Source organism: Natator depressus, chromosome 16, assembly GCF_965152275.1.
Source record: "Natator depressus isolate rNatDep1 chromosome 16, rNatDep2.hap1, whole genome shotgun sequence".
NCBI classification, from domain to species: domain Eukaryota; kingdom Metazoa; phylum Chordata; order Testudines; family Cheloniidae; genus Natator; species Natator depressus.
The window spans coordinates 9,292,639-9,305,037 of NC_134249.1; the positions used below are offsets into that span (position 1 = coordinate 9,292,639).

At 46.4% G+C, this 12,399-nt stretch overlaps 1 long non-coding RNA gene across 1 annotated transcript; it reads right to left on the minus strand.

Annotated features, from left to right (window-relative positions):
* Positions 1-596: 596 nt before the first annotated feature.
* On the minus strand, positions 597-7,354 carry LOC141999874 (uncharacterized). Its single transcript, XR_012642103.1, has 3 exons — positions 7,196-7,354; positions 3,139-3,315; positions 597-1,027 (listed from the first exon to the last, which is right to left on the minus strand). It is a non-coding gene; the product is annotated as an uncharacterized LOC141999874 (long non-coding RNA).
* Between the last annotated feature and the right edge of the window lie 5,045 nt (positions 7,355-12,399).

Below are 12,399 nucleotides of genomic sequence, written 5' to 3' on the forward strand. Positions count from 1 at the left end.
GAACAATCCTGTGTCTCTCTTAAGTGCAGGGACCACCACAACCGGGCAGGGCCTGTTGGCTTGGGAACTTGGCCAAGGTCCTCGGACCCACCCCCTTCCCTCCTTCCTGTATTTGCACACCCTCGTGTCAGCAGCACGAAATACCTGAGGGTGCTCTGCCTGCTCCTTTCCCGCATACTCACGCCGCACTGCTCAGAAACAGTATCGTCACTGGTCAATGCGCTCTGGACACACAGCAGCAGAGCTGCCAGCCCTGGGGCCCGACACTGCTCTCCGTGACACCAGGGTAAAGGGAACCCTTCTGCCAGGCGGTGTCCTCAGCAACAAGGGCCGGGTTTAATACCTAACATTACAAAACAGACCTGGCTTGAGCTCCCACCCAGAAATCTGGGAAAACTCAGCACCCTTGGGCACCTCTGAGAGGCAATATTTCCCCCCAGCTCACAAGCACCAAGTCTGTGCTTAACAGCAGAACTTTTATTAAAGGGAGAGGGAACTCCGCATTCATTTGGGAGAACACCACAACAATGATTCAAACGTATGCAAACCGTAACCCCCTTCCCCACAGTATCTTGGGCGGTGTCCCTTGCCTCAGTTTCCCAGCTTGTGGTGTGAAAGTCGAGTTGACAAAGGTCACTTTCACATGCCACTCCTCTTTCTCTCTGCTGCACCTCATTCGTAATTGGTTGGCTGAAGTCAGCAAAGCCCCAGAATCCAGGGGTGCGTTCATGGGGGTTTACCTCCGACCCCTGATAGGGGGCGGGCCGTGCATCTGCTGCTGTCATGGTTGTCTTGGCCACTGTTGCCTATTGCTGCTGTTCATGGCTGTTGCGGTCATCTCCAGCTGCGATGCCGTGCTTTGAGGTTCTGCCACTTAGCCCAGTTCTGAGTGATTTCACCAGGTAGCGGGGGAACCTCGCCACTTCTGCATCCTTGGTGTTGTCTTTCACCACGAGAGGGTCACCTCCCCAGGGCTAAAGGTCAGCCCCTTAGACCTGCTCATCAGTGATTTCAGCTCTAGTGATCACTGGGGAGAAACAAGGGCTCTCAAATGAGTCTGCTCAGCTCTGTCCTTAAACACTGGAAGGGAAGGGTCAAGTGATATCTAGGACTTTAGGGGCAGGGGAGGGATAACTCAGTGGTTTGAGCATTGGCCTGCTAAACCCAGGGTTGTGAGTTCAACGCTTGAGGGAGCCATTTAGGGATATGGGGCAAAAATTGGTTAGATGATTTAATTGGGGATTGGTCCTGCTTTGAGCAGGGGTTTGAACTAGATGATCTCCTGAGGTCCCTTCCAACCCTGATATTCTATGACTCTTCAAACAGAGGCCATACCCCCAGGTAGAAACACCTCTCCCCACCTCCTCTGATATTCACTTGGATTTGACATAACTACCCCCTGTTTAGTGAGGAAGTTCTAGTTCTGCCCCCTTAATTAGGGCATATTAAATACAGTTCTACTGCCCGGTAGTCATAGCAACATTTCATTACCCCTGGCCTCAAGGCTAAAGTGGATTTTAACCCAAAGCAGCCAAAATTGATCACTTTGGGGAAGCAGGTCTCTCTGCTGAACACCTAGGCAAAGTCTGCATGGCCAGGCAAATACAGTATGCTCCAGAGGTTTTTTCTCCTAGTTCATGGATAGATGGCAGGGGAGAGCTTAGCAGGAGCCTGGCCTACATAAATCAAGTGGCTCGCCAATAAAGCCAATGGGCAAAATCCTCAGCTGGTGTTATTGGCATAACGTCAGTGGAAGTATGATAATTTATAGCAGCTGAGGATCTGGCTGGCTGGAATTTTACCAAAATCAGTCTCTGGCTTTCTTGTGCACTGTGCCAGTCCTATATTCAAGAAGAATGAAATTCTGTGTTAAGGCATCTGCCATGCTTAGCACTGGGTATCAGGTATTAGGGGGAGGGCCCCCTGGCAATATATGATATAATACCAGCTTTGAGGGGTTATTCTTTAGAAACAGGCCGAAATCACAGAGCTCAGATCTGATTCCTAACTTTCCCCCAGTTCATGGAGGATTCAGAATCAGGATTCGGACACACCCCAGTTAATATAGATGAGTTCGAGCTGAGATGTTCATGTCCCAGAATTCTGCAAAGACCTGAGTCTGGTGTTCTGGTACAGGCCCAACTCTCAAGCCAGCATTTTCTAATATGGGTGCCTAACTTTAGGCAACTGACCATGTGTAGTGTGACAAAGCTCTGTCCTTGCCTCCGTGGTCCCGTGTTTCCTGGCGGATTTCGCTCACCTCAGAGGCTCACTGTGACCCTGCACGTAACCCTTCTCTCTCTAGAGACCAGGGTCACAGTCTACTGAGTCATTTTCATCATAAGCCAGTGAGGGAGGTGTGGAGCAGTTATCCTTCCTTGCACAGTCTCTGTTGTCTCCCAGTCTCAGTGATTAATCAGGGGGCAAAAGTGAGGGGGGGAGTCCGGGCCCACCCTCTACTCCGGGCTCCAGCCCAGGGACCCTAATGGTATCAGCTATGGTAGCTGACCTTTTAGAAACATGACATGTACAATTCTCTGGGCTACTTCCCCCACAGCAGCCCTCACTTCCTCAAGCTCCACTTCACCCTTACCTCAGGGCCTCCTTCCTTGTGCCTGATATGGTGTGTACTGCTCAGCCTCTCCAACAGCACAACTTCCTCCCACAGCTCCTGACATGCACACCCACCTGACTGGCTGGGAGGCTTTTAACTAGTTTCAGCCAGCCCCTGATTGGCTTCAGGTGTCCCAATCAACCTAGCATTCTCCCTGCCTTCTGGAAAGTTCTTAATTGGCCCCAGGTGTCTTAATTGACCTGGAGCAGCTTCCATTTCACTTAACCTGGTACCAGGGATTTGTTTAGCCTGGAGCTAATAGATCTATCTCCCACTACTTTTCTATAGCCATCTGGCCTTGCCCCGTCACAATAGACAGCTGAATAAGTGGTGTGATTTTTAGAGGTGCTGATCACCTGCAGCTTCCACTCACGGCATCAGCCTCTCCCAGCACTCTCTTTGTTCTTTCTCCAAATCCTTCTAATTTTATTTGTGCTCCTGTTCCAGTTTCTGACCAACCCTGATCTCCCCACCCCACATGACTCCCAGGTATTTCTTTGCTTGAATGAGCATTACAGACTAACCTCTATTGAAATGAATGGCCTCAGATTCTTTTTTCTCAGGCCTGGAACTTTGCCTTTTAACCATGAAATTAATCTTCATCGGGACTATCGACAGGTTGGGTGTTCCATCCAGCTGTCTCTGATAGTTGCTTTCTCCTCTTTGCTCAGTGCGGGCAATGGCTTTCTTTCTCGCACGGGCTGTATCAAGATCAATGGCAAAGTGACATTTTCATTTTGTATTAATCAGCTATTATTGTAAACCATTTACTAGCTGGGGTGTGCTGTGGAGCCTTGGGAGTGACACAGGGAGTCAAGTGCTTTAGGGTTTCTGTGGCTACTGGAGATGTTAGAAAAGCTGGGCCCATTCCCTGGCTAGTGTGAATCAGGATAGCGCCACTGACTTTAATGAAGCCATGCTAAGCAGCTGCTCCCAAATCCCTACATTGTGCAATGCAAAATGCAAGTGATTCTGGGAGTGAAGCCAACAAACTGTTTTTTTCATTGTGGTTCCCCACTAATACCTCATTAGGAAACCATGAATCAAATCTTCATATGGTGTACATCAGGCATGGCTCCATTGAAGCAGCGGCAGTTTACACTAGCTGAATATCTGGCCCTGAGTTCCTTATTCAGGTAAAACTCCCAGTGTGCCGAATCCTCCCAAAGTAGCTGGGCTCATTGTTGAGGATCTCCAGAGAGCAAGGGATGGAATAAACGGTGTCCCTCATGTCATCCTGCTAAGATGGGATGGAATAGAGGATCCACGTGATGGCTGATCCTGAGGCCCTCTGCTAGGCCCAGCTCCCCCTACATGACAGTGCACAGAGAGGCTTTGTGGAGTTCGGCTCTGTGTCCTACGTGGTGAAGCACTCACTGTTTGTTCCCTCCCACCCCTGATCTCGCCCCACCCGGTAGAACGGCACCAGGTCTCCTGCGCCCTCAGAGGCATGGGCTAAATTTGCGCCATTGACCTCAGTGGGCATTTTGCCTGAGTGAAATCTGAGGTAGGACTTCAGGATGCATCTGCCCCTTGCAAGCCTTCTGTAATGCTCTGCTCCACCAGGCTCCTGTCTGCCAAATAGAGGGTTCTGAGGAGCAGCCCAGCAGTAGTTGTGTCTATGGCTGACCAAGAGAGAGATATGATACCATGTGTTTCTTCATTTCATTCAAGAATGATGACTCGATGTCCACCTTGTTTCGACTTCCCATTAGAAAAGAGAGGAGTCAGCTCAAGCCACTCTCAGTGTTGAAACTGATGCAAGAGGGTCATTCATGTTCCTCAGCTGCTTCTCAGGCACTGATTATGTGTGAGGAAGAGGAAGGTTCCCATGAGCCACTAATAACGTTGTAAATGCCTCTTCTTTTTTATGTATAGTTCTTCGAGGGTTTAAGACATGGGAAAATGTTCCGAGATTTGTTTGTCTCTGGGAATCTAACAATCTACTTTCTTGTGCATAGGAGATAGAAATAAAATATCTTTTGTGAATGACTGACCAAGTTAAACACCAGTTACAGCACTTGGGAATACTGGTATGCACCAATTAGCCAAGTTCTAGCATTTCTTTTCCAAGTGACAGGTTTCAGAGTAACAGCCGTGTTAGTCTGTATTCGCAAAAAGAAAAGGAGTACTTGTGGCACCTTAGAGACTAACCAATTTATTTGAGCATAAGCTTTCGTGAGCTACAGCTCACTTCATCGGATGCATCCGATGAAGTGAGCTGTAGCTCACGAAAGCTTATGCTCAAATAAATTGGTTAGTCTCTAAGGTGCCACAAGTACTCCTTTTCCTTTTCCAAGTGTTGGCTTTTCTCCCAAGCCACTAGTGCCATGCTATCCTCATGTGACCTATCTGCCTTTAGCACCAAAATAATCTTGTGTGAGTATACGGATTAAGCCTTGACATTCTGTGACATGACCAGTTTGGGGGCCTAGTTGTAAGGCCTTCCTACATTGTGGGACAGTTCGTTCTCCTGGAGCGATGTTTTTGCTTTTGGGGCTTGAGGGCTCTATGGAAGCTGTAGGTGTTGAGCTGTAGCAGTTAAAAAGAATATATCTGGCATTTTAAAAGGAGACTAAGGGAGTTAGGCATCCAACTTCCTTACGTGCCTTTAGAAAGTCTCAGCTGGAAAGGCTGGTTTCCTCAGACACTGGACACGTACAGCCCAGGCTTAGCATTAAAATGACGTGACCTTCTTTTCCTTAGCAGGGTTTTCTGGGACTAGAACAAGAGCTTGTTGTATGACGTCAGCACTGGAGGGGTGGACACCAAACAATCCATGTGTTTTTCCACCCACACAAACCAAGATGTTAACTTTATTTGTTTAGTTCTGGCCTTGTGGACTGTGCTGCAGTTGAACTCCGCTGAGTAGCAATGAATGTCCCCAGCAAATGGCTCACCAGGGTCTCCAGCTCATTCGGAGCTTTGTAAGCAAAGGCCCAGGGAACATATGTGAACAAATGGCAAGGGAAAACATGCTACATGAAGCTAATCATGGGGCGGGGGAAGGGGATGTCAAAATCTCAGGGACAAATATGCAAACAAAGCAGAACAATGGGGGCTGATGATGACTAAGCTGAATTTAACGAGGACTCCAAAGTTCACTTAGTGGGATGGAGGGGTGGGAACAACTACCAATAAGTTTTTGATATAGAAAACCAAACAATTTTTGGTTTTCCCCTTCCCCTGCTTGTTCTTTCTTTCTTTCTTTCTTTCTTTCTTTCTTTCTTTCTTTCTTTCTTTCTTTCTTTCTTTCTTTCTTTCTTTCTTTCTTTCTTTCTTTCTTTGAAATAAATGGTTATAACCTATTTAGGAAGGATCAAGTGGGGAAAAGGGGAGGGGAGTAGCACTCTGTGGCAAAAATGGCATTTCCAAGTCACTGATAATATGGAAGAAAAGGATCGTGAAGGCTTATGGATCAATGTCCCAACAGATAAAACACAAGATGGGGGGATTTGCTGTTGTTGGCTACAGACCAAATCCCACTCGGAAACAGCATGACCACCTTCTTTTGTTCCTATCTCTAATGTGTAGGAAAAAAAGCTGTGAGATCATGGGAGACATTTGATGGAGATCTTATGCTGCCAGTACTGAAACATCCTTGGAATTTCTAAAATATTATAGATCACGATTTCCTAACTCAAAAGGTGTTGCACCCAACTGGGAGGAATTCTATACTAAACCTTGACAGATAAAGAGGAACTAATCACAGAACTAAAACTGAACAGTGACTTAACTACAGGTGATTATGACTTGATCACATTGGTAACGTGCAAACAGAATAAAAAGTCCAGACCCATGTTGTATATAGATACTTGGTGCTTTAAAAGGGCCAGTTTTACGAAGCTGAAAATAATTATGAGACAAATCAGCTGGGAGGAAGAATTAAAACAGAAAAATGTGAATTATAATAAGGAATCATTTAAGAACACTGTAAGATGTCCCGAAAGCCACAATCCCACAATGGAGGAAGAAGGCTGCATTGGTTAAAAAAGGCCTAGTTTAGTGGGTAAGTAAAGGCAGTTATAAAATTTAAAAAATAATAATAAAGGGAAGAAAGGAAAGTTGAGAGTAATGAATATAAATCAGAAGCTAGAAACTGAAGAAAATTGACAAGGGAAGCAAAGGAATAAAATCCATGGCCAGTAGAAAAAAAGACAATAAGAAGGAATTTTTTAAGTATATAGGAACAAAAAGAATTCTAACAATGGTATTTGTCCGTTACTTGATGGCACTGGTAGAATCATCCATAATAACGTGGAACAGGCAGAAGTGTTCAATGAAGAACACAAAATAATTCCACAAAATAATTCCTAGATCATATCCTTTAGAGAAACACCCAATCTTGATTTAAAAATTGTCAGTGATGGTGACCCTTGGTAAGTTGTTAGTTACCTTCACTGTTAAAAAACGACACCTTATTTCCAGTCTGAATTTGTCCAGCATTAACTTCCAGCCATTGGATCATGTTACAGCTTTCTCTACTGAACTGAAAAGTCATTATTAAATGTTTGTTCCCCGAAGAGAAGGGAAATAACCTTCTCTTTGTTAAGCTAAATAAACGTCAGATGAAACACATACTGCAATACAGGCAGGGTTCAGTTGGAAACGTGCCGGATTTCCTACCAGCTTGCTTGGTTAGCTGCTGGGGACAGGAGCCTGGACTTCCGAGGTCTGCAGCTCTGGAGCAGCCTTGCTATGCAGACTGCCCCACCCCTGGGGACGCTAGGACTTATTGGCTCTCTGCCGCAGAGCCTGGAAGCCCCAACTCTAGTCAGCTCTCAGTTCCAAGGGAGGCTGGAAGCCTTGAGTATTCCTGTTCAAGTCAGGGCTTTCAGGGCTTAGCGCCTCCCAGCTCCCTGTCAGTCTGCTAGAGAGAGGCATTGCCTGAAGCAGTAGAAAACAAGTTAATCTTTGTATTGTGTTTTCCTTAAGAACAATCTCCTACTGAATCTCTTACACATGCCTTTTATTTGATGCCATGCACTTGCTGATCTCATGCTTCCTGGCATGAGTGAAACCCCTTTTTCTTTCTTCCCTGTTCTTTGTTTTCTTGCTCTTTCCTTGTCTTATGTTCACTCAAGCCCACATACAACACTACGCTTGTCCCAGAGTGAATAATAACACATCAGACTTGATAAAGCCAGATCCTGAGCCACAAAGTTCATAGCCAAACTTTCCCAAAATCCTGGTGGTGCATGGATCCAGAGTTTTGATTTAGTCCAGAGTTTCACTGTGAGATCCAAACATGGTGCTCGTTCAAGTTTAGATTCAGTCTGTAATACAAGCATTTATGAAAAAAGAAAAGGAGGACTTGTGGCACCTTAGAGACTAACCAATTTATTTGAGCGTAAGCTTTCGTGAGCTACAGCTCACTTCATCGGATGAGTGACTCCTCATATAACCCCTGGCTGGTAGGCACTGTTATTACTGCTGTAGTACTCCCTATTGCTATTACTGGTCCAGAAGCTCCAAGGCCCACCATACAACACCCAGGAAAACACAGACCCTGCCCCGAAGAACTATTATCCTATTCTTACAGTGGCTTCACAGGAAGTCAGTGGCTGTATCAGGATTAGAACTCATGACTGCCTGGGTCTTAGCCTTGAGAACAGATTCTAGATCATGTTGGATATCATAGAATCATAGAATATTAGGGTTGGAAGAGACCTCAGGAGGTCATCTAGTCCAATCCCCTGCTCAAAGCAGGACCAACACCGACTAAATCATCCCAGCCAGGGCTTTGTCAAGCCGGGCCTTAAAAACCTCTAAGGATGGAGATTCCACCACCTCCCTAGGTGACCCATTCCAGTGTTTCACCACCCTCCTAGTGAAATAGTGTTTCCTAATATCCAACCTAGACCTTCCCCACTGTAACTTGAGACCATTGCTCCTTGTTCTGTCATCTGCCACCACTGAGAACAGCCAAGCTTCATCCTCTTTGGAACCCCCCTTCAGGTAGTTGAAGGCTGCTATCAAATCCCCCCTCACTCTTCTCTTCTGCAGACTAAATAAGCCCAGTTTCCTCAGCCTCTCTGCGTAAGTCATGTGCCCCAGCCCCCTGATCATTTTCATTGCCCTCCGCCAGACTCTCTACAATTTGTCCATATCCCTTCTGTCTTGGGGGGACCAAAACTGGACACAATAGTACAGGTGTGGCCTCACCAGTGCTGAATAGAGGGGAATAATCACTTCGCTCAATCTGCTGGCGATGCTTCTACTAATACAGCTCAATATGCCGTTGGCTTTCTTGACAATGAAGGCACAATGCTGACTCATAGCCAGCTTCTCGTCCACTGTAATCCCCAGGTCCTTTTATGCAGAACTGCTTAGTCAGTCAGTCAGTCCCCAGCCTGTAGCGGTGCATGGGATTCTTCCATACTAAGTGCAGGACTCTGCACTTGTCCTTGTTGAACCTCATCAGATTTCTTTTGGCCCAATCCTCCAATTAGTCTAGGTCACTCTGGACCCTATCCCTACCCTCCAGCATATCTACCTCTCCTCCCAGCTTAGTGTCATCTACGAACTTGCTGAGGGTGCAATTAATCCCATCATCCAGATCATTGATAAAGATGTTGAACAAAACCGGCCCCAGAACCATCCCTTGGGGCACTCCCCTTGATACCGGCTGCCAACTAGACACCGAGCCATTGGTCGCTACCCGTTGAGCCTGACAATCTAGCCAGCTTTCTATCCACCTTATAGTCCATTCATCCAATCCATACTTTTTTAACTTGCTGGCAAGAATACTGTGGGAGACCGTATCAAAAGCTTTGCTAAAGTCAAGATATATCACATCCACTGCTTTTCCCATATCCACAGAGCCAGTTATCTCATCATAGAAGGCAATCAGGCTGGTCAGGCATTATTTGCCCTTGGTGAATCCATGCTGACTGTTCCTGATCACCTTCCTCTCTTCCAAGTGCTTCAAAATGGATTCCTTGAGGACCTGCTCCATGATTTTGCCGGAGACTGAAGTGAGGCTGACCGGTCTGTAGTTCCCCGGGTTCTCTTTCTTCCCTTTTTAAAATATGGGCACTATATTTGCCTTTTTCCAATAGTCTGGGACCTCCCCCGATTGCCACGAATTTTCAAAGATAGTGGCCAATGGCTCAGCACCCTTGGATGCATTAGATCTGGACCCATGGTCTTGTGCACGTCCAGCTTTTCTTAACAGTCCTTAACCTGTTCTTTCACCACTGAGCACTGCTCACCTCCTCCCCATACTGTGTTGCCCAGTGCAGCAGTCTGGGAGCTGACCTTGTCTGTGAAGGTCATTGAGTACTTCAGCTTCTTCCACATCATCTATCAGTATGTGGCCTCTGTGTTGCCACAGCTAGAACTAATGGCAACTGGACAAAGGCCCAGAAATGTGTTGCCTGAAACCACTGCAATGGTGTTCATGTTTCATAGATACATGCCAGCTGTCATTCCAATGCCCCTGGGTCCATGCATCAGACACTAGCTGATTGTGGTGCCTGTGTTTGGATGGAGAAAGCACCCACAGGGATACATTTCCCTCCTGTAGACACGCTGGCTATGGAGTTTACACATTGTGAGCTGGATTATGCCATTGTTTGGAAGTACAGCTAAAAGCTGGTATTGTTGTAGAGATCCGCTTATATGTCTTTTTCACTGGTGGGACTGAACTTGTGTTTGCACAAGAGTATACTTCAACCCAATCCCTGCTTCCATCAAGTTTTGCTTATGGGAACGGAATCAAGTTCATAGTGTGTCCCACTACCCAGGCCCAAATTCTTGATTTCCTTGCCTCATGCCTTTCTAAGTGACCTTTCTTCTCCAGGAATCCTGGGATCAGCTGGGAGAGAGTTCAGCCCCTGCCATAAGTTATAGCAACCTAAGGTCAGCACTGATTTAGCTGGGCTTGGAACAATCGCTGGTGCAGGATCACAAGGGTGCAACAGGCTCTGACTATGCCCCCTTCTCCCTATTGGCCACACACCTGACTACTACTTGGGACCTCATGCAAGCCCAGGTGTCTACTCTGGCCAGTTTTCCAGTGGCTTCATTCTGCCTTCACAGCTCAAAGCAGCCAGAAAGAGGACCATGGATCTGCCCCAAGAATTTGCTTTTCAGAAATAGGGACGAGTCATCTTAATCTAATGCAACAAGAAGAGCATTATGAACCTTTCCACTAACTTTCACACACCTCCCTTGATATTTCTCATTTGTGTGGGTGACTGCACTTCCGGGGCCAGAGGCAACAGTGTTACAGCATGGTGGAAAAACCAGTTCTTGTGCTATATCTAGCATGAACTCATGCTTGAGGATGCAGAAATTTCTTTAGAAGGCTTGTTCCTGCCCTGGCAAGATTTCTGGAAGATTTCAGAGACTTGGGAATTATTTTTTTTTAAACAAGCCGTGGCTAGCAGATCAGAAGTATTGGGCCACTTATTCTAACCAGACACAAGCTCTGAGCCCTTTGAGATCCATCCATCTTTACAGAGTGTATTTACCTTCTTTCAAGAGAGTAGCCTTGCTTTTTTCCTTCTGCCGTTCATTCTGCAGGCAGCTTGACTCATAAACTTTGTTTCTTTTAGGGTCTGTCCATGCTGAAATCAGAGGTGGATATCACAGCTAGAGCTCGTGGCAACTGGACAAAGGCCCAGAAACGTGTTGCCTGAAACCACCGCGATGGTGTTCATGGCAACACACTAGCTTTAATTTAGCGAACACAGCAGATATTACAGGAGTGAAGATGTGGCAACATGGATCCTGGCTAGGGTGACCAGATAGTAGGTGTGAAAAATTAGGGTGGGGGGTAATAGGCGCCTGTATAAGACAAAGCCCCAAATATCAGGACTGTCCCTATAAAATCAGGACATCTGGTCACTCTAACCCTCGCCTGGGTGAGGAATGTGAGTATAAACCCAGGGTGCTGGGTGGGCTTGTACAGCCGTTGGTGCTGCATCTTCACTGGTATTTTTAGCTGTGCTAGCTAGATCAAGGATAGTGCTGGCATGCCTACCCAAGCTGCAATCACACCTCTGATTTCAGTGTAGACAGACCTGTAGAAGCAATCTCCATGAGCCAAATCCTGCAGCCCTAGATCTGCTCTTATTCAGGGAAAACTCCCCCACCCCCGAACCACGAGTTGGAGGGGCGAGGGGGGCAATTGACAGAACTCACTGACATCAACAGCTGGTGCTTGCATGCTACAGTAAGAGGATGGGGTTCCTGGCATTTTGCTTGCAACACGGCTGAGTGAGAACTGCACCAGTTAATCTGATATAAATGAGCTGCTCTTTCAACAGAAAAGGGAAGGCTCCAACAGCAAAAGCCTACTTGTGCCTTTAAAAATGACCCTGACCCCACTTGAGAACATTTTAAAGCAAAAACAAGAAACCAAAGTATTTAATCAGGCAAGTCCTCAGCAGCAAGGAAGAAAACAACGAACAAAGGACCCAGACTGTTCTGCCAGGGGGATAGCTAACCAAGCCATAAGAACAACAAGGAGTCCGGTGGTAGCTTAAAGACTAACAGATTTATCTGAGCATAAGCTTTCGTGGGTAAAAACCTCACTTCTTCAGATGCATCTGAAGAAGTGAGGTTTTTACCCACATCAGAAGAAGTGAGGTTTTTACCCACGAAAGCTTATGCTCAAATAAATCTGTTAGTCTTTGAGGTGCCACCGGACTCCTTGTTGTTTTTGTGGATACAGACTAACACGGCTACCCCCTGATACTTCAAGCCATAAGAGACAGTGTTTGCATTCTAAGAATCAGACTCCCACACTCCAATAGTTCTCTTGTATCCTTGTCGCC